Here is a 21,235-nt window from a genome sequence, read left to right as displayed (position 1 = left end):
ATCCTACTCATGGACACGAGCTTGGCTATCCAAATTCACATGCATTATACTAAATTACCTATAATGACAAAACCTGGGAATGTTGTGGGTACTTAAGCATGTGATGCTTATACCTATGCATCAGCCAACACTATTGGCTTTGTCACTGGTTATCGGTGTTTCTGCTGCAAGTGCCAACGACAATATGTGAAAATAAAAAAAAACCTAGTCCTAGCTAGTGCATCAACCTCAGTTTGTGACCGGGGTTAATACCAGAGCACGTACGGTGCCCAATTTGTTTTTCCTTCTAGTAATTGTTCCGAGAGCTGCATTTCTAACTTTCCCTCTTCCGCTCCAAGCTGGCGGCAACACTAAGGCGCAGACAACCTCCGCGCTCACGCAAGTCTTTTCTTTCTTTAACTTCTGACAGCTTAAAGCCCAGCCCTCTCTAAACCACGCTTTCCAAATAATAGACGTTGGCCAATCAGAATCCTGTTGCTAGGCAGACTACAGCATTGTGCTCAATAGAGAGACCCGATGCCTTTGTATCTGGGCAGAATTCAAAATTTGAACCAATCATATTAAATATGGGGAAAAAGGAAGCTAAACATCGGTATTTTCTTTCGTAGCCAATCAGAAATTATTTCAGGGCGGTGGCGTTTTGTGTGTGCCTAGGTGACCGGTAGGTAGTGGTACTTGTATTTGTGTTTTGGGAGGGAACTTAAACACTGGTGGTGTTTTAAAGGATGGGTGGAATGTGTACACGTACACAAGGGGAGGACACATCCTCGCCTTGCCTTGCTGACAAGGAGATCCTCATTGAACAGGCAGAGTAACCACCAAAGAGGCGCGACGCTCAATGAGTAACCGGGAGTAAGCATCACAGGAGGGTCTTCCCCCCCCCCCCCCGCACATTTTGAAGCAGGCTGGGCCCCCATGCAGAATAAAGGGGTTTCGGACAAGAATCGACATAGTTTCTAAGTGGCCCTCTGCCTCTCTCTTGGCATCTTCAATCAGTGGTGGAATTTTAGACAAACGCGCCGGGCATGGTGGCTCTCTTAAAGGGTCGCTTTTATAATTCTGCGAACAGCACAATTCCCAGAATGGAAAGTGTACTGAATACATATCCAGTGTTTTCTGAAGCGGTCGCACACGTGGACAGCTTGGCACGACTACCAACGCTGCGGGAAGGATTGGTGTATTTGGAGCAGTCACAGATAAAGCGGGCGGGCGGGCTTCGTCGGCGGTGGGAGGAGTCACTCACCAAGGATGACAGTATCTCCTTTTAAAAAAAAAAACAAGGTTCAAGAACAATAAAAGATTTATGGGCATGGCTAAACAGCACACGTCGTGTGAAAGCAGTGATGGGTCCTATCTATAACACACTTACTCAATATTGTCCCTGAGTGTGGCTTTTAATCATATTTTGTTGTGTCCATACTGAATGTATGACGATTTCGCAGTGAAAAGATGTATCGCCTTAAAGTAGTTGCTTAAAGGAGCATACTGGTACGGTTTTGTAGCATAGTGGGTGTCACTCTACATGCACAGTATCTGCTCAGTATAAGAATGCTAACGACAACCAAAGCTAATAATGACAAACCACTGCCCACTTTGCTCACCTAAAATCCGTGGCAGTTGGTGAATTTTTGATTTGAGTGACTGAGCTTGCCGACGGTGTTCAAACCAGCCTTGGTTGAGGGGAGGGTGTTCCTAGTGAAAACTTTTTGAATAATGGGTTAAAAGTATGCTTTTCTACAACACACTTTGAGTGAAAGAATCGGGCAAAAGCCACAATGTTTACAATCTTTTTTTATTTTTATTGTTATAGCTGATCAACTTTACAATATTTTTTTCCTTTGTTATGTTACAAAAGCGATCAAAACTAGCATTCATATATCAGTTTAGCAGCATTTTAACAAAAAAAAGAAAAAAATCAAGCATAAGTTACAAATAAAAGCCTCTTTTTTCCCTTCTTAAAAGTTCAAGCCAAATAACATATTATACAATACCATTTGACAATTCTGTACCTATTGTGTTTCTCGTTCAAGAGAACTATGTATCAGGATCTAACAATTTAACATTTAGAATTTGATCATGTTTCAAACACTGCTTCCAGAAAGTTGCCATCAACATTCGAATTGTTGAAAAAAATTAATTTCATCTATCATCATCAATAGTTTTAAGATACATATGTTTGTACAAATATAATTCTCTTTTTTTATGTTACACCAAAGCAGTCTAAGGTAATGTGTCGTAGTGTTTCTTTTTGCTCCACATTTTTACAAAATCGACAGAAGTCTAGCAGTCCTCTAATTACACAACGTTTTACCATTACCGCTTTAGTTGGCCATAGATTATATCTAAGCGTAAAAAGGCTGAACGGAGTGCTACAGAAGGGTAACGGATCAAATAAGTTTCATATACCCCGAATCTTTTGCTTGCAAATGGGTTCTCCCTGAAATCTTTGTGTAAACCACACTGGTCTCGTGTTTTTATCCAGTCATAAAGGTATATTTTCCTTTTAGCTCTATCTGGATTATCTAATAAGACATGTAATGAAACATCTGCAGCAGTCATTATGCTGAAGACTGCATTTCCCCAATTAACAGCAAAGGCATGTTTTGATTTTAACATGTAGCAAGACGACAGAAGTAAAGTATTCGGGATGTTTGCTAGAATACATTTTCTCAATAGAGCAATCGTGATTCCAATATTTCCAAGCGTGCTCTATTGAGTTGCTGATTGTCAATTTGCATGCTCAAGTAAGTGTATTGGTCTACCACCTCTATCTCTGAGCTTTGCAATACCCAATTATACTTATTCGATCTCATTTTGGGGGCATTACAAATCATGATTTTGTTTTTTTATATTGACTGTGAGTTGATTGATGTTTATATAAGAAGATGGTGAATGCAAGGAATTTTGTAAACCAATAGGAGTTTTTGAGACCAAAATTAAATCGTCGGCGTATAATAATGACGACAACTTCTCTTGTCCCAATCTTGGAGCATCCAAATTCACATTCTGAAAAATCTCAGGCGTATCATGGATGAAAAAGTTAAAGAGGGCCGAGGCAAGAATACATCCCTGCCTCAACCCTCTTTTGACCTGTAATGGCATTGAAAGCAACCCTTCAACGTTCAATCCAACTTGTAATGAGGTATCCGTATGCAATTCATGTATAAGTCCGTGATGGTATCTGGACATTTTGCCTTCTGTTACTTACCAGCTCACGAGACATAGAGTCAAAAGCAGCATGGAAGTCGATATATGCGAGATACAGCGGCTGCCTTTCAATATGGAATTGGTGTTTGATAGCATATAAAGAAGTTGATACAAGTTCCCATTCCAGCCACAAATCCAGTCTGATGTGGATCTCGCATGCGATGTTGTGTGGTCCATGGGTTAAAATCCCGCAACACAAAGCGTGCAAAGATTTTCCCTGCTACATCAAGCAATGATAATGGTCTGTAGTTTTGGGCTGCAGACCGATCCCTATTTATGTAAATTGGAATTACACTCGATCGGCACCAGGATTTAGGAATGGTTTTCTTTTCAATGATGTTAGAGAAGATGTATAGTATTATGGACCAACTATGTGGATGGGCCTTTAACATAGCATTGCTTAGCCCATCTGGTCCTGGGACCTGCAAACTAGAGGATTTTCTGATTAAATGTTCGGTATCCTCTATGGAGATGTGTAGCTGCCATGAAGAACATAAAATAGAAGTGGTTCGTATGGCATTCCATGAAGTCGTATCATACAAGTTGCGAAAATGCTGTAGCCACTGCTGTTCTGTTACTCCATTAATGTGGGCAGACAATTGATTGTTGCCAGAAGCTTTGTTAAGCATTGACCAGATACCATCTGTGTTTTTGGAGATGAAAGTTCGCAACATATTTTCGCTGTCTCGTTGGTACTTCATAGCTCTCTACACACGGGTCCAATTTCTATACCTACATTTCGTAGATCGTAAAGCTGCTAGTCTATCAGATTGAGGTAGCAATTTAATCGCTTTTGTCTCCCGTCGCATTTCGGCCTCCTTTATTCTTTTGGGACGAATCAAAGCAATGAGCCTTCTGTGATTGTTTGTTAGTAGTAGTTTTAATGTTGGTCCGGAAGAACACGAGAGCAGTTATGTACAGGGTATTCCAACGAGTCGCTAGATTTATTTAACAAAATGTCATTTAGATGTAATCATTTCGCTCACTCCATTGGAATCGTGTTGTAGCGTTATTAACATTTTTTTCTTGCCTCTGCTGGGTTTCCAAGATTCCAATACCAATGTAACGTTAGCATTTTGTGGCCACTGTGTGTCTGGTCAGCCACTTCAAACCTGTCAGCTTGGTTTTGTAAGGTAACAAATGAAAAAATCCAATATATGCCAAGCCACCAACAGTCCACATGAGTGTTGTCCAAAACATTTTCATGATGTAATTGCCCAAAATATGTCAGTGTAAAAAAACTTTTTCATGCTGGCTCTGTCCATGCTGGCTGCACCTGTATATGCCAGCATTCTCGCGTAAGAACATATTGTCACAGATTTTCTTTATAAATCCGAGTCCTTCCTACTGAAAGGTAAGGGTTTTATTTATCAAAATAGCACAGGGTCTGTCGATTGTTCTGATCAGCTGTTTCAGGACTAAGAGTGTTGAATCAATTGTCATACAAGGGCTCAAGTCGAGAGTATGGAGGGGTGGGCGGGATTCCCTCTCCCTGCCCCACTTTGTCTTTTTTCGAAATTATGATTTTAAGCTTGACCTGGAGATTTGAACTGCGTTTGCCAGGTTCACATAACCTGGTGAAAAATAATGAACAACTTAAGATGAAATGACACATTAGGGGACTGCACTCTTCAAGGAAAATATTGGCATCGATTCTTGGTGTTTAAAACATGCACACCTTTTAACATTTTCAAACCCTATTAGAAGAAAATATCCTCTTAGTTTTTTGTTTATGTTGATTTTATGAAGGGCAAACGTCCATTTGTTCTGTGCAATTTATATGGTTATGCAAAGCCAATTGATTGAAATTGGCATATTTCACCTTTTTATATGCATTTCTGGTGATGTCACATCCCATTAAGTGTGTTAATGAGCCCCCTCTACTTTTATTTTTTTTTATGACTGGGCCTCCGTACAAGTGGCCAATGTAGAGAATATTGAGATGGAAAAGGGGTTTGGAAAAGTGGTTCTAGAACCATTCTCTCACTTCTCGGGGGGGATTCCAGCCCTAGCCCCATGGTCCCTAACACCTGGTTAGTGGTTCCGAGCGTTAACCCATGCTGTCTAAACAATGATCTTGCACTATTGATGTTTTTTCCCTAAAAGTAGGCTCACTGATTCCATCAGGCACTTTCTAACTGGCATTTTGTGGTTAGTTTTTAAAAAGGTTGGTTGTAGGTTTGTGCTATTTGATCTTCAAGCCCCTCTATCTCCTTACTGCTCTTTTCCTCCTCCTGACCAACTCCACCCAACTTCTCTCCTCTCCACATCCTTCTCTATCTCTGATGTTGCTCTCTCTATCTCCACCTACCGCCACACTATAATAGTTTCCTACTACTCTTCCCACCCTTCTCCACACTATTGCTACTCTCCCCACACTACCACGAATACTTCTACTACTAATCTGCCTTTTCACTACCCTCTGTTGACTTCCGCAGTACTAGTCCTTGGCTCCACCCTTTTATTTTACTTCTCTGTCCATCCTACTCCTACCACACCCTCTGCTCTTCTACTGCTCTCTTCTCCATCAAACAAATGGATATGGGGGTGAAATTTGTGTGGGGACCTGTCACGAGAGTCGCCTAGGGGACTTGAAGATCTTTGAAGCAGCATATAAACAAAATCCAGGAATAGTCAAATGGGCACCATAATCCAAAATCACAGATCTATAAGAAGTCCATTAACAAAGTTCCAGAGAAGCAGGGGCAAATCAGTCCAGGCAAACAAATTCAAATCACGGTCCAGGAGAGAAGTCGAGTGGTCAAAAAGGTCAGGAGACAATATTTCGAAAAATGTTGGGAAAAGATCTGAGGCAGCACAACGGGCACAGCAGCAGTTGTAAAGCACCGGATGCAGGTCAAAGTGGTTCTTTTTGGAGAACGATGAGCACCGAGCCGTTTCCAGGCAGCGCTGCGTCACGTGATGCAACGTACGCGATGATGTAGGATGGGGCACGGTGTGCTGAGGCATCTTGGGTTTGCAGTTTCCTGCAACCCGATTGCCACTGCAGCAAGCACCAAAGTAACCCCCAATTGCACAGTGGCCAGCAATTTTATTGGGAGGCACTGGGGGGTAAATAGTGGTACCAGAGTTGACACTTTCAGCACATGGGGATTGTTTGGGGGCTGTGACCACCCCCTGCCCTCAACTCCTACTTCACATACCTGCGCCAGTGATGGTTCTGACTTTTGTTTCAGCAAGCCTCCTGCCCCAGATTAGGAAGGGTCTCCCCCCCAACTCCCCCAACGGGGTCATGACCCAGACCTTGTCATAATATTCATTTTTACTTTACTTTACTTTGCCCTTAATTCCGATAATGAAACTATAAGAAAACATGTCTATCTGGCTCTGCCAATATCTGCAAGTATCCCCGCGAAAGAACATACTCCTGTTGGCTTTGCTCATATTCCCAGTAAAAAATGGCATGTCGCTTTATGCTGGATGCCCCAATGTAGGCCAGAATAGGCACTTAAGAACACTCCTCAGGCTGTCCTTACCCATGATGTCAGTAAAACATGGTATGCCACTGTAGAAAATACCCATACTGGCTGCACTGATGTAGGCCAGTATTCCATTTAAGAATATCTTTGTGGCGGGAGGGAGTGGAGGTGAAGCGTCCATAATAGCAATAAAACATGCGTGGCCATGGTAAGAACGTTTCAACACTGGCTGATCCAATGTGCCTCAGTCTTGCTTCACCCCCTCACGCACATACATTTATAACCATTCACACACCACAACATACACCCTTCTCTCATTCACAGATTAACAAGCAGAACCTTCACTGCGCTCACATTAACATACTTACACAGCATTCACACTGCAGGCTCATAAATGCCTGCTCTACCCCTCACGTGCATGCATGCCTACAAACACACGTATAAACCCTTGCATGCACACATATACATAAACCGTGTTTTTTGTCTTACCTACTCCTCTAGCTAGAGACTTCGTGCTGCCTGCAAGCTCCCCTCCAGGACATAGTGCTCCAGCATAGTATACAGACAGGAAGCAGGTGGGGAGACCCTGTCTGGTTACTGGCATGCTTGATAGAGCCAAAGTGCCAGAAACTGGCACCCCAGGAGTTCTCAGTGTATGGGGAGGTGACGGCTCATTGGCAGTGTGTGGTGGGGAAATGTAAAATATGATGGGAAACTATTCCCTGCTTTTGCTGGCTCGGCCCTAGGTGGCCAGTGTATGATGGGTGTTATGTCAGAATCACTGCTTCATAAATACTCTTGATTCTAAAGCCATTTTTTGTAAATCTTGTCAATTTTAGCGCAGGAGGTTTTACATTCCTGTACACATTATAAATGCCTGATTACAAATACCAGAATGCAACATAAGATTCTAAAAGCTATAATGGTTCATTATTTCACACCTGACTTTGGACAACTCGAGATCGCCATAAACTGTCCTATAGGACTTAACTGAATTCAAGACGTATGCACCCTCAGAAGAGACTATGATAAACAGACCTGCTTGTATTCACTGTTTGAAAAAGGGATGCATTTTGTTATGTCTAATGTGCGCAACAATTTACACATCAAACTATCAGGTTGACACTTTAGCAGAGCTACGATGTTGAAAGAAAGGTCCACTCTTACACTGTTCAAGGTGTCTTCTGCTGCCCATCAGAAGTGCATCGTGGAAACACACAATGTGAATAATAAAGGATATGCCACTCAGGATGGCTGCCTCAAGCGCGCTGGGGACAATTTCTAACACTTGAAGGGCCTGTTTAATGAATTTCGCAGAGGCCGGGGAAGAACATGTCCACACGTGGCTGTACAATGGCCTTCTCTTCAATGAACAGCGCATGCAGAATGCCTCATCCAAACTTACAGGGTCTCCATGGGGGCAAAATTACGTCCCTGCCCTCTTTGCCCCAGTGTACTCGGCACCCATGGTAGTATATTATTTGTCGGTGTTTTGTCCACGCGCAGCACTACTCCGGGAGCATGCATGCATCAAAACAACAGCAAAGCTGTCTTGTATTTTCTCCTCCCCGCAACTAACCTGACCCCCATTTCAGATATGCCAGAGCCCCGGGTGACCATACAAATGGCAGTGAACTGCAGTATAAATAACCAGTGGCATCTCTAGAAATCAATATTAGGCAGAGCTAAAGCTTTCCAGTTCCATGCGTGAGAAAGGCATCCATTCTTGTTATTTTTTTTCTTGGAATTCTGAGACTTGTAGTCCAACATTTAGAATGGAAAAGACACACCAACAACTCTCTGCATTCTAAGATAAACAGGACTGGGTGGCTTGCTTGCTCGTTGAACTGGGAAACATGAGATCTCTGTATTGAGGTGGGCGGGGTTGGTTGCGCGTGCAAAAACAAATAATGGTCTGTTAAGTCTGCATATTGTTGTCCCTCTAATTTCACCCCCTCTTCCCCTCTCCTGCTCTCCTTGGCCCCTATTTTGTATCACCTCACAGACCACACCGTCTGGCTGCCATCCTGGGTGGGGTAACATTTTGTGTCTACGCGGGTACGGCTCAGCGCTTTTAGACCCTACGTCGGTGATGTGCACAGTATAAAAGACTAATGATTTAGCTGGTCAAATTGGTTTAAGTTTGCGTATATTTTCCCAAGCTGTTTGTAAAATGTTCTAAATAGGTTTAAGTTGAGAAAAGGTCTAGGTCAAGTAAATACGCAGCCTAGTGAAGTATGTTTTTGTCATAAGTTCAAAAGACATAAAAAAGTTCAACGCGATTTGATCTTCATTGTTTTAATGTGTGTCTTTCATTAATGAAAAATGAACAAAAGAAATTAACACTCTGCAAGTACCTTCTCCTTTTTCCCCTTAATAGGGTATCTTCAAGCCCTCACCACAAAAGCACCGTAAATGGCTCCTCAGCCACATATACATTTTACAACTCCAACATAACAGGACAGTTTATCAGTTTTCCTTACGTTGCCTACTTGGTGCTTTGAAGTAGTCTTCCGGTTCACAAATGCCCCCAAAACAATGTGCACCTATCAAACCCATCTCCAATATTACAAGTTTAGCAATATTTATAATATCACATTGTATGTAATACTTTCAGGTGGATACCTCCCTCTTCTAATTGCTCTCATTTTTATTATTACTATTTTTATTATTACTTACCAGTTTAATTGTACTCAATTTATCGACCTGGCAGAATTCAAAACAGTGACTGCAAGTTTCACACGGATACAACTCCTTAATTAATCGAAAAACTTGCAGCCAAACTTATTCTTGCTTTGAACAATATCTGACCACACTATCACTGCTCTGGATTCCCTATAATGGCCTCCCAACTGAACAGAGAATCATATTTCAAACTTTGTGCTTGACTAACTCACAGGGAGTTCTGGGCTCGGGGCCCGAAATACCTATGGAAACTCAGAATCTGAAATCCACGTTGGAAGGAAAAATCACTCTCTAGCATCATTCAGACATAAAACCTTTGAAAGACAAAGACTTGGGTGTAGTTGGATTTGATGTTTTGAAAAAACCTTTTCCAAGATTAAGATGACAACAGGCGTGAGTGAGTCAATGCATAGAGCTTTGCTGTACATGTTCCATATGAGTGAAGCTTGATATTCTGCTGTCCAGGCTGTACCTGTTCTGTGGGGTGTCCACCGTTAAGATTAGATGGTGCCCAACCTTATCATGGCCCATCTACCCTTCTGGTGTCTGCTTTATGCTGTCTGACCTGCAGCAAACACTATGTGGAAAAATGTGATGAGCACTTACTACAACCACTGTAAAGTGTCCATCTCTAGTTAGGGGGGCAGAGAATCAATGGGGAGGGGGTGAGAATCAATGGGGGGGGAATTGTCCCCCATTGCCCTACACGAGGGATGCCTATGCCAGTAACAAAACATATTTCACTAGGTCTCAATGTCTGCTTAGGGTTGGATCCTACTGGGTGGTTTAGGGTATTTGGGTGTCTTATGGTGTGACATACTGCTAGTTTTGCTGCCGCTTTTTCTACCATCTCGCTGTTTTCACTGAATAAAGGTTTCATTTTCTGTTAATCCTTTAGTTTTGAGTTTATGATCTTGTCAAGTTCTGCAAAATAGCGCCTTCTTGTGGATTGGGATTTAGTGCAAAGAAGGAGTAACTGGGTTTCGTCCTTGATAAATTCCATGCTGCACTGGTTACATATGTGGTTTTCAAGTTTGTCTAATCGGCCATCACTCACCATGTATCTGGGCATTATTTGTCTGTTTTAATATTTGTAACTTTTAATACGTACTCTGCATCCTCTATAACACTTCGTTTTGTCTCTTTCTGGGGTTGCCTGTGGATTCCATGGAATTCATTATACTGGGGTTGTCTGAGTTTGTTTACTGGTTTTCTTCCTGTTCTGTTTTGTCAGGTGTGCTTCGTTATTTGCTTTAAAGTGGTTGGATCGAATATTGCTTTCTTTGAGATGTGTCCAAAACATCTTCGATGGATGTTTTAAAAAAAAGGTTTTTTTGGATCCTAAGTATCTGTTTGCATAATAGTAGGTGCATGTTTTCTGGGAGTCTTGCCCTGTTTGTATGGGTCTTGGCTGAGAATTGACGTCCAGTCCTCGCTGCTATGTAAAATAATTGACTTCATGATGTACTCAAATCATATTACCCAGAGTTTTGTAGATGGTCTGAGTTTAAGCAGTTTCCATTCCTTGGCATAGGATGCCTGTCATCCTTTCTCAAATTGTGCTTTTGTGGTTTGCTTGCAGGAAATTTCCCAAGGCCCTAAAGATGGTTCCCACATATGTTCATGTAGCATGTTGTTTATCCTTTTAATGCTTCGTTACTAATTCTGTTTATTGCTTTGAAATATGTTTGTTAAATGTTTAATTGAATTTTAACCAATAAAACAAAACAACAAAACAAATATGTACATGCCATTTATATTCTAGGATTTCCTTTTTAAAATAGAAATGCTGAGGTTTACTGTTTGTTCCTATCTTTCTTTTGTTTTGGAAAATCATTCTTTTGGTGTCTGTTAATTTGTATGGAACATTGGCTGCAGTGTCATTACAGAATAAGGAAGCTTTGTTTTGTAGACTCACGTGTGGGTGATGGATGGACCAAATCCTCAGCATAGAGGAGGCAGTTTGTGTATTCACTAGTAACAGGCCAGTTGTTAATGATTCCATTGAGATCGGTACAGAATGGGGCTCGGGCAACATCCCAGTTTAGCCAGCTTCCTCTGTTTGAATGAGTCTGGTTTTCATGTTACTTCACTTGGCTTGGGACCACGTTTCCGTGATTGCCATGTGTCTTCCCTCCAATGCCTCATTCAATGGCTTTCTGTGATTGCCCTGGTCGCCAGGCGAATGCTTTGTGTAAGTCCAGGAAACCGGCAAATGTATTACTTTGAGTGCTTTGTGGACGTATTTGTCTGTCATTGTGTGCAAGGTGTAAATGTGATCTGTTCTGTGTATGGGGAGGAATCCTATCTGTCTCCTGTGTAAAATATCTTTTTCCAGGATATCCTTTCATTGAGTATGCTACAGAAAGGTTTCCATGTTGTGCTTTCCACACAGATGTCTCCAAATATTTTGGGTTAATGCATATTTTGTGTTAATGCGGTTGACACTTTTGTGCGGTGGAGTCAAGGGGTGGGAGGGGGGTGCTTTTAATCCATGCTGCTGGGAAAGTGGCGCTGTGCAAAGAAAACAGTAGAGGCGGGGCTACCCCACAGCCTCTAAAAGGTGAGAAGAGTTGATGTGGCAGTGCCCGGTTTGGGGTGGTTTTTGGGCCCGGGGTATGTGAGAAATGATCAATGATAACGGAGGCACGTGTTACCCCGGAACCTAGACTGTCTATTTAGCTGATGTGCAGACATTCCCAAAGGCAAACGGAAATGTATAAACCTGGGCCTCTTGCTAGCCAAAAGATGTATTTGGCGTGTGGAAAGATAAAACTCCCACCTAAGGTGGAGAGCTGGTTGAGTGATGTCACATGGGCTAATGCCAATGAAGAAACTAACTAGAGTGGTGAGGTCGGCCAAGCCGAAGGATATTTGGGCTGACTTTAGGCGATATTTGTTAAGCATGAGGATACAAGTATAGAAGTAGACCAAGTTCATCTGGTGAGCCAACAAAATCCTGTAACATAATGTATGTTTTTCACAGGCTGGATGTTGTAAAATGATATGAAAGTGTCGAGCAATAAATACAGGTTTAAAAAGAAATAGTGAGAGGCGCACCAAATAACAGCCATGCCACATTCAGGGGAGAACACCGAAGACTGATTCATTGTAAAGGAGTTGAGATACTTGCATGGGAATAGAGGGCTCTTAAGATGCCCCAGAGTAAGCGTGGGTAGCTTACTCAGCCCTGTTTTGTTTTAATGATCCTTTTATTAAAAATGCTTGCCTACAAGTATCAGAATGCAAATTAAAAACAGATCTGAATATGCTGGTAATGTCTGTGGTATGGGGCAATTCTAGAGGAGGAGTAGAAATGTGAAGTTGCAAGCTACTACCCAGACAGGCCTAAAAGTCACTCGCTCCCTCAGTTCTCCACATGCACCAACAGTCCGTTATCACTACACAATGGCTAGCTATACGTGCTGTTGAATATGAAAATTTAAAGCACACTGAAGACCACTGCACACATTGTTTTGCTTAGCCCCACTACTTCGTTCACAATCTTCTCCCCCGAACTCCAAAAGTGCAATTCTTACTAAGTCATTTTGCATTCTTGTTCACCTAAGTGCCGGGCACTACTACTAGAATGTAATGCAAGGGTCTGCAACATGTTTCTCTACAGATGTTCTGGACTACAACTCACTGTTGATTATGTTGGCTAGGGTTGGTGGGAGATGGAAGTTCAAAACATCCAAATGTTGAAGACCCTGATGTAATATAATGTGTGTATAAAAGATAGGAGTGGTTATTTCATGGTACTAAGTGAAAACATAGTTTTCAAAAGAACGAGAAAAAAAAGCTTGATTTAGAAAGACCGCTCTGACCGCACAGAGCGGTCTTTCTAAAACGAACTTTCATGCCCCTGCCGCACACGAATGCGCGCACAGACTGATGGGCACATCGGGACCAGGAAGAGCTGTTGTGGAAGAACATGTAAGTGGGTGTGTGTATGTGCGTGTGTCTGTGTGAACTTGTTCCGTGTTTGTGAGTGTAGCAGGTTGGGGTATGCTTGGGTGTGAAGGGATGCAGGGGCAGCTGAGGAATGGGGCTTTGGGGGGCGAAACCCCCGATTATACAGACATCCTGTAAGTGGGGGTGGAGGACAAAGGGTTGTCTTATTTTTGCTTTTTGCAGGCTGCCTAAAATCGGCCGGAAAACAGTCTTTTTGTAAGGCGACCTACAAAATAAGAAAATATGACATATTTCATACCTGAAATACCACTTGAGATCTATGCCATGGGTCTTCAAGCTTTGGCTTGTCAGAATTTTGGACTACAAATCCCATCAGCCCCAGCCTGCATAGTAAAAGGTGAAGGATCATAAGAATTTGAATCAAAACGCCCTTATACCCCCGGGTCTGGCGTGCACTACAAATGAATAAACAAACGAACAAAACATATGACGAGCCACAGGTTACATATCCCTGATCTATGCAAACTGTTAGGTCAGGCAGTAGAAATGTAAAGTGGTCTTGTATAGCACCTTTCTCTCATTTTTGCTCGACATGCTATGTGTGGCACTGTAATAAAAGGGGAAGGAACTCTTTGTGAGATATAGGGAATGGCAGGTGTCAACCCTGTGGTGTTGATGGGCGCAAGCTATGTACCTACATATCAAGTGCTGGGTTGGTTCCATGGGTATGGCGGAGACACCTGAGTATGTGTTTTTCCAGACTCGAGGGCCCACATTCTGATCAGTCAAAGCACTGCCAATCTCAGTTAGCCATTAATGTGGAGATCTTTGATGGGGCTACGTAGACTAGCTTTGTTATAGCTTCCTTGTTTGGTTGATCTTTTTGTGGAGGTCTGTTTCTGCTGTTCGTTAAATAGGCAGGTTGTGGGCCTTTTCCTGAAGTTAGTATTCTTCTGTGCAACAGTGTTTTTGGCAGAGAGTTCCAGAGTTTGGTTGAGGGGTAGGATTGTGGCATAAAAGTTTGAGGCAATTACAATGGTATTTTTGTTGGATCAGATGCTCTTGATAGTTGGTATCGGGTGAATTTCCTTGTGATGGATTCTGGGCCCTTGCCGGGGAAGTGCAGTAGGGTATGCATTCTCAATTTTTTTTTTTTTTTGATTGGGAACAAATGGGGTATTTGAAGTGCTGGAGTGATGTCTTTGTATCTTTCACATCTCAGAAGCAATATGGCGGCTGCAATTTGGTCTCTTTGTTGCTGAGTATGTGTTCTAGGAGCCCAAAGTAAAGGCTGTTGGCATAACCTGTTCTTGAGAGTAGCAGTGCGAATACTGCCATGGTTCTGTATGTGAAGATCAGACATAGCATGATGTGTTGGGAAGTTTATATCTGGAAAAAACAAATTTTACGATGGGTTTAACCTGCTTTTCCAATGTAAGTCCCAGGATTGTGACAGTTGTTATATGCAGAGGTCATGTTCCATTTCATCAGGCGTAGTGTGGTTGGGTGGTGTGGTCCCACAGATCATGAATTTGGTTTTGGGTGGTTGGGTTGAGTTTTATTCTTTTTGTAGTAATCCAGAAGTCCACATTTGCAAGGCATGTGCTGTGATCGAATGAGTTAATTGTAGATTTGACAGTGAGTTTGTAAACCATTTGGATATCATCCGTGTAATCTAAGCATGTGAGGCCTGAGGTGTTAATGTGCTCTAGATTAGGAGCCATGTAAATATTAAACAGCAACGATGATAGGCAGGATCCTTGTCATGTCAGGTTGTGGGGGCGTGAATTTAAAGGGGTCGTATATATGTATAGTAAGGAAGGACTTGAGCCAATGTAGAGATATTCCTGTTAGTCCAGTGTCCTCTAGTTTTGTTCAGTAGAATCTCGTGGCTGATTGTGTTGAAAGCATTAAAATATCTAGCAGGATTGAATGTGCTAGGAGAATTGGTGACTGCATTGTTTAAGAGTGTCTAATATTGAGCATAGTGTTGCTTTTGTTCCCATCGTTGTTCTGAATCCGTGTTGTGACTCGTGGAGGATGCTGTTTTCAAAGTTTTCCCACAGATACTGGATATTAATTTCTCAAGGATCTTGGCGGTGAGTGGTGTGTTGGAAATTGGTTGATAGTTTGCTTGGCCATTCGGGTCAGCTGTGGGTTTTTTGAGCAGAGGTTTGACAAATGCTGTTTTGAAGTTTCCTCAATGGAGGTGGTTTCTTCAGTGTTGTTTCCCTTGTTGACAGTGGTAGAGCTGGTCCTTTCACTTCCAGGTGATTTTAGGTTACTATACTTGTGGTGTTTTAATATGTCACTATGGAGTCAGACCGTTTGAGATGGTGCTGGTACAATGTCACAAGCTGAAGGGTATTGAATCCATGGATGATTTTAAATACTCTCCTCTGTGTTGTTCTGACTCTATTCACTTTGTGTTATGGGCGTTTTTGTTTGCTTTGTTTCCGCACTCTAGAGCTGTAGCTGCCGATAGTAACCTAGTTTTCTGTTGAGAGGTAATTTCCCCGGCATATTTTCTTGAGTCCCCAGTTTACTTTTTTAAGGAGATTTAGTTTAAGGGTTTAGCAAATTGTTTCTTTTCTGAAAATTTGAAGGGCTCTTTAGGGCCCTTGTTGTGAAAAGGAGCCATACGTGGAGCACTCAGGAAAGGTTCTAGTGTGTGGTGAAGTGAGAGAAGCGTAGGGAAAGTTCAACACTTTAAAGGAAAACATATTGAAGTTTGAAGAGGGGGAACCGTATATGGGAAAATGAATTGATCGTGTTTGGTGGAAGGTTGTTGGATTGAGAAAGGAGGGGGTTTCAGGTGAAAGATTGAGAGCGAGATATAATTAAAGACAGATTTTGATTGGATGTAAGGCAGAGTCAGAATTGGTAAGGAAAGGTTTACTCACCTTTGGGAGGGCTAGAGTTGTAAACCGAGTGAAAATGATCTGGTTTGGAAGAGAGATGCCGAGTTGGAGCAATATGAGGAGTTAATAAATGAAAGGAAGGGAGATTTGTTTGGAGCGACCGAGGGTTACCCCTGTGATAGAGAGAGTTGTGTTGTCACACGTAAAAAAGCCTAAAGGACCTTAGCACAGTAGGAAGAGAATATAAGGGAGGCAGAACACAGTTGTTGTGAACAGCAGAATGTTAACAGCCTGACGGGAGAGAAGAGCGATATTGTTCGAGGTGGATACTAGAGAAGAGAGAGATACGGGAGAGAGCACAATGCAATAATACAGGTACATGGGATATTTGTTCCATTTTGGATTTCCTTTTTTAAATAAAAGTCCATATTGCTGTATGCACTTTGTCGTATCTGGTGACATGCATTGACCTATTTTGCTGTGCTCCCTACTAAGTCTGGTGCTTCTCTGAGGATGATGCTGAGCTGTTCTTGTGCTGTTTTATTTACTCATAAAGTGTAATGGAGAGACTAAAGGCGAGGGTTCTATCTAGGAGAAGGAGAAAGAAGATATTGAAAGAAGATAGTTGCAGTGAAAAAGGGGTGGGAGGGACGATAGGAAGTTGAAATAGAGGTGGCAGGTAGTAGCAGTAACATCAAAAGAGGCTTGGCCAAGTTAAACACAGAAGACCGGGAGGTCCAGGAGGACCACTCTGAATCAGTGAAGAGAGAAAAGGCTGGTGTGGGGGATTGAGAAGGCAATACCATACCGGGGGACATGAAGGACAGAATGAGACTAGACCGAGCAGGAACAGGCCCTAGAGTGAACGTAGAGAGGAGTAGAGGGAGAGAAAGGAGAGTTGGTGCACACTTTTTTATTTTTATTGTTTAAAGTGCGGACCTAGCTCGAGTGCAGCTGAGCTCTGTACAGTGTGGGTAGCCAGCATTTGGGTATCTTTTAACAGTAGCGCAATACTGTGAGGACTGTGTGTTGGTACGTGCGTCCATTGAAATTAGTCCATGGTCCGGGGTTGTTGAAAGGGCCGTGTTTTGAAAGATTTGCAAGATTGGGGAATTGTGGGGGCATTCCGAGCCGATACCGGGATCGAGTTCCACAGGGTGGGTGCATGACAAGAGAAGGATTGGTTGCGGGTCCTCTGTTTGCAGACAAATTGTAATTCAAGGTGGTTGGTCGATTTGCTGCGTGAGGTGCGTTTGCCACCAGATAGTGGAGCTTAGCCACCAGGTACGCTGGTGTGCTACTCGTGACTGCTTTGTAGATGATACATGCAGTCTTGAACAGTATCCTGGTTTGGAGTGGAAGCCAATGTAGTTTGCGTAGGATGGGGGTGATCCGAGCAAATGTCTGTGCTCCGTTAACAAGATGTGCTGCAGCGTGGTGGACTGCTTTTAGGGGAGCCAAGTGAACAGCTGGGAGCCCTGTCAAGAGAGCATTTTCCCCATCGACGTGTGAGACCACCTTGGTCTGCACTACTGTCCGCAAATCTTGCGGGATGAAGCATTTGATTTTTCAAAGGTTAGACATTCTGTGCCTGGCTATTTGGGCCTTCTTGGCTATGTGTTTCTGGAAGGACAGGCTGTTGTCAATGTTAAAGTCTAAGGATTTTGCTGAGTCTGAGAGTTGTGGATCAAATCCTTCTAGGTGCATGTCATTGAGCCATTGCTGGACGCGTTTTTTAGCAGAGGGATCGATGAGCATGAATTCAGTCTTGCATGAGCTTAGTTTGAGGTAGCTGGTCCCCAATGAACCCCACCAGGACAGAATACATGTTTGTAGAAGTGCCAACCTGAGACCCAGCCATGAGCCTGGCTGTAAGCCTTTGCAGGTCCATCAGAAGATTGCCCCACTGAAACCGCCTAGGCAGCGAGTAGGTGGACCCCGCAAGCGTCTGACTTCACGAGATCTGTGGGTCCATGTTGAAGAAAGTTTACAACCTGAGCTAAAGGACCCTGGGAAGTGCGACAACACCCTCTGTGAAGAATTAACCTTTTGCTTAGACTTTTTCCTTTGTTGAGACTGAATTACATTTTTTGACATTTTGTCTGACATCCCTTCGCTAGGCTGCGATGATTATGTGAGTCGTTTCTAGAACTTGATGCAACTTACTATTGCTTTGGTGGACCCCTTTGGAGCAAGTGGAGAGGAACCTATTTTGATGTGATACTGGCCCCTTCCACAGAACATCCTGACAATTGGGAGACACGATCATCCTAACACTGAGGCATGCACTTCCAGACACTGAGTTTTAGCACTATCATGATGCTTTCTACTTTACTGCACATAAACGACTATTTAACCCTTTTAAAACCTAACATTTGTAACTGAGTTTCCTTTCTGAGAACACTGTGCTGAACTGACAACCCTACACATACTCCGGCCAATTTACCACAACAGACATATAACATTACGGTTGGAAAAATATTTGCAATGCCAGCAGTACTTACAATTCTATTTTCAGAGTCCAAAATTGTATATAGCTATGCCCAAAAATGAATCGGTTGCAATCAGGTTTCATATCCTCCATAAAAAATGTATGCATCTCCCAGGCAGTCATAGCCATGTAATCAATCACCTGCTGTTACATCTTAAGAATGGCACACCCCTTGGTTGGAACTAAAGCATTTATTCAGAGGTAAGTATGTGTTTTGCAGCCTCTATGCAGTATCGGGGCCTTTATAGTGAGTTAACTGCAGTTAGTTATGCATGCTGCCTTGCATGTTAAGTGACCAATGCAAATTGTTTCAATGGTGGCATGTCTAAAATTCGCTGTGTGCCTACCATGGAAAGGCACATCAAGCTTTACAGTGTGTGCTCGGGGCTTTTTGGAACAATTGCTGATACTTGAGGCATCAACGTGTTAATTCCTGGCGAGTAATAATGGGCAAAAGTGCACTGCTACTGAAACTGCCAAAAACGAAAGCCATTTGCTTGAATCACTGGGGTTGCAAGCAGCCACACAGATGTAGTGATTACTTCTCAAAAATAATACCCAAGAGTTTAATCCAGATATTCTGTCTTCGTATTCTATGATTTAGCCAATAGACGACACCTTTCATCGCCAGTCTTGTCAGAGTAATAGTCTGCTGGATACTGTTAAAAAAATAAATGAAGGTAAGCGCTTCCAAATGTAACCGATATGGGATGACCAGGAAGAAAGCGTTATTTGGCCTAATCAAACCATTTTGATCAAAGGGGGAAAATCGGGGAAGGGGGGGCTGCTGGAGTTGGAACCTGCTTACATACAAAGTCAGAAATGCTGCTGCTGCTCCACATGTATCAGATAAGGAAACTATAGTAGAGGGAGCTCAAGTGTTTCCAGGATCTCACAATTTAATTAATGTGGGGAATCTGGGATAAGAATAAATATCTATATTCCTAAAGTTTGGTGTTCAGCCATTAGACCATATCCCCTGCTCCCTCCGCCAGTTCTTTCGGTTTAATGAATACTGGTGTTCAGTTTCTTTAAACACATTCCCCCATCTAGCAAATTAGCAGGCAGAAGTAACGGAAGACAGAGATTTGCTCAAAATCACACTCTGGATTGCAACAAGGCTTGATTCCAAAATTGGCAATATATCCATTAGTGCTCTTCCTTTCTTCTCCCTTTCCAATATCACATTTCCCTCTACCTGGTTTTCCTTTGTTCCCACATACTTCCTCGCCCTTCCCTGTATCTATAGTATTTTATGAGTGACACAAACACTGTAATTTAGTTCAGGGTTATGTATTAGTTCATTTGTTATGGTCATGGGAACATTCCCCCAGTCTCCATAGAGAGCCTGCTTTTTCCAGCTGAACCAGATTTATCAAATTTCAGATTATTTTGGAATTCTCTCAGACTTCTTTTATCCCGAGATCATTGTTCAGGTGCTGAATTCTCATATTACTCTGTAATTTTTTGATCTTTCTCATTATCCCTCCCCCCCCACCCCTCTCTCTCTCTCTCTCTCTCTCTCTCACTCTATAACTCTTCATGGTATTTCTTTGCCTGGGTTTTTCCGGAGCTTATTTGGGGATCCCTTACTGTTCTGTTCCTTGATTCTTTAGGTTTCTCAGGCCCTTCAATCTGGGTCTTTAGGGCTCTTGGCTTCACTTCTTTTTATTTTGCTGTACTTCCATTCTCCCCTCTCTGGGGTTGTCTCTTGCTGTGCCCTCTTTGTTCTGAAGGGTTTGAGTCTCTGGTTCCTTTTCCCTACAGTCCTTTCAGGACTTATCCCGCTGTCTTATCCCACAGGTGTCCTCTGGGGTCTGTTAGTTTCCTACTCCTTGTGAGTTTTCTTTGTTCTTTCCTTCCCTCGTATTTCAGATGATTCACAACAACCCCCGCATCCTTTTGTTTCTTATTCGTCTGGCCAATGGTGTTTCCTACTTTCAGCAACGTCTTCAGCATCTTCGCTTCGATGGGTGTCCCTGCTCTTCTGTTTCTACCTCTCGATGGGTATCTGTCACCAAGACTGCACTTCCTGTGCCCTCCTCTTGGTCTGCTATGCTCCCTTATACTTCTCTCCTTCCTTTTTAGTTTTGGCTAATAAGTGGAACGCCACTTATATGCCAGAACTATTACATTAGAGTACAGCTAGGGAGAAATTGCATTTGAGGAGGGACACAACGCTTGTAGGTGTTGTTTGGTCATTTACCCACCCATTTACTGCCCGTGGCCATGCTAATCTCTATGGCCAGTCCTACCCACCTCCTGCCGCTCCACGCCTAAAACACATCCTCCTCAGGTCTCTTTGAGCTCAAGTCTTACCATTAAACTGTGTGCTCGAGGTGCCTGCCAGCGTTTTTATAAAATGGTCTTCTGAAAGTTAATGACTTGATATGAGCTGTAAACGTGTTACTGGTGTAATAAAATGTCTTAACCTGGTATAATTTTTATAAACACTATGCATGTCCTTCACAGTAGTCCTATTAAAAACAAGCATTGGCAAAGTCAGCAGTTTTGGCTTGTGCTTGATTATTTGGCGTTTGCCAGGTACTGCTATTATATGCCCTGGTTCTAGCATAATTTTGCAGCGGCTACCATTGATGGCCCTTTAATACCACTACGGCAGTGCCTGGCAAATG

General features: G+C 42.7%; 1 protein-coding gene across 2 annotated transcripts in view; it reads left to right on the top strand.

The window, feature by feature from the left end:
• Window positions 1–530: 530 nt before the first annotated feature.
• The window catches only part of RFX5 (regulatory factor X5), a 325,165-nt gene continuing 304,460 nt past the window's right edge, over window positions 531–21,235 (top strand). For both annotated transcript variants that reach the window (XM_069650280.1, XM_069650276.1), the window contains exon 1: window positions 531–661. The gene's annotated coding sequence lies outside the window, so the exon portion shown is untranslated. The remainder of the gene's footprint in view (window positions 662–21,235) is intronic.

This window comes from Ambystoma mexicanum, chromosome 1p (assembly GCF_040938575.1).
Source record: "Ambystoma mexicanum isolate Mex_15411 chromosome 1p, UKY_AmexF1_1, whole genome shotgun sequence".
Classification (NCBI taxonomy): Eukaryota; Metazoa; Chordata; class Amphibia; order Caudata; family Ambystomatidae; genus Ambystoma; species Ambystoma mexicanum.
The sequence above is the reverse complement of the archived record's forward strand: the minus strand, read 5'-3'. Positions and strand labels throughout refer to the sequence as shown.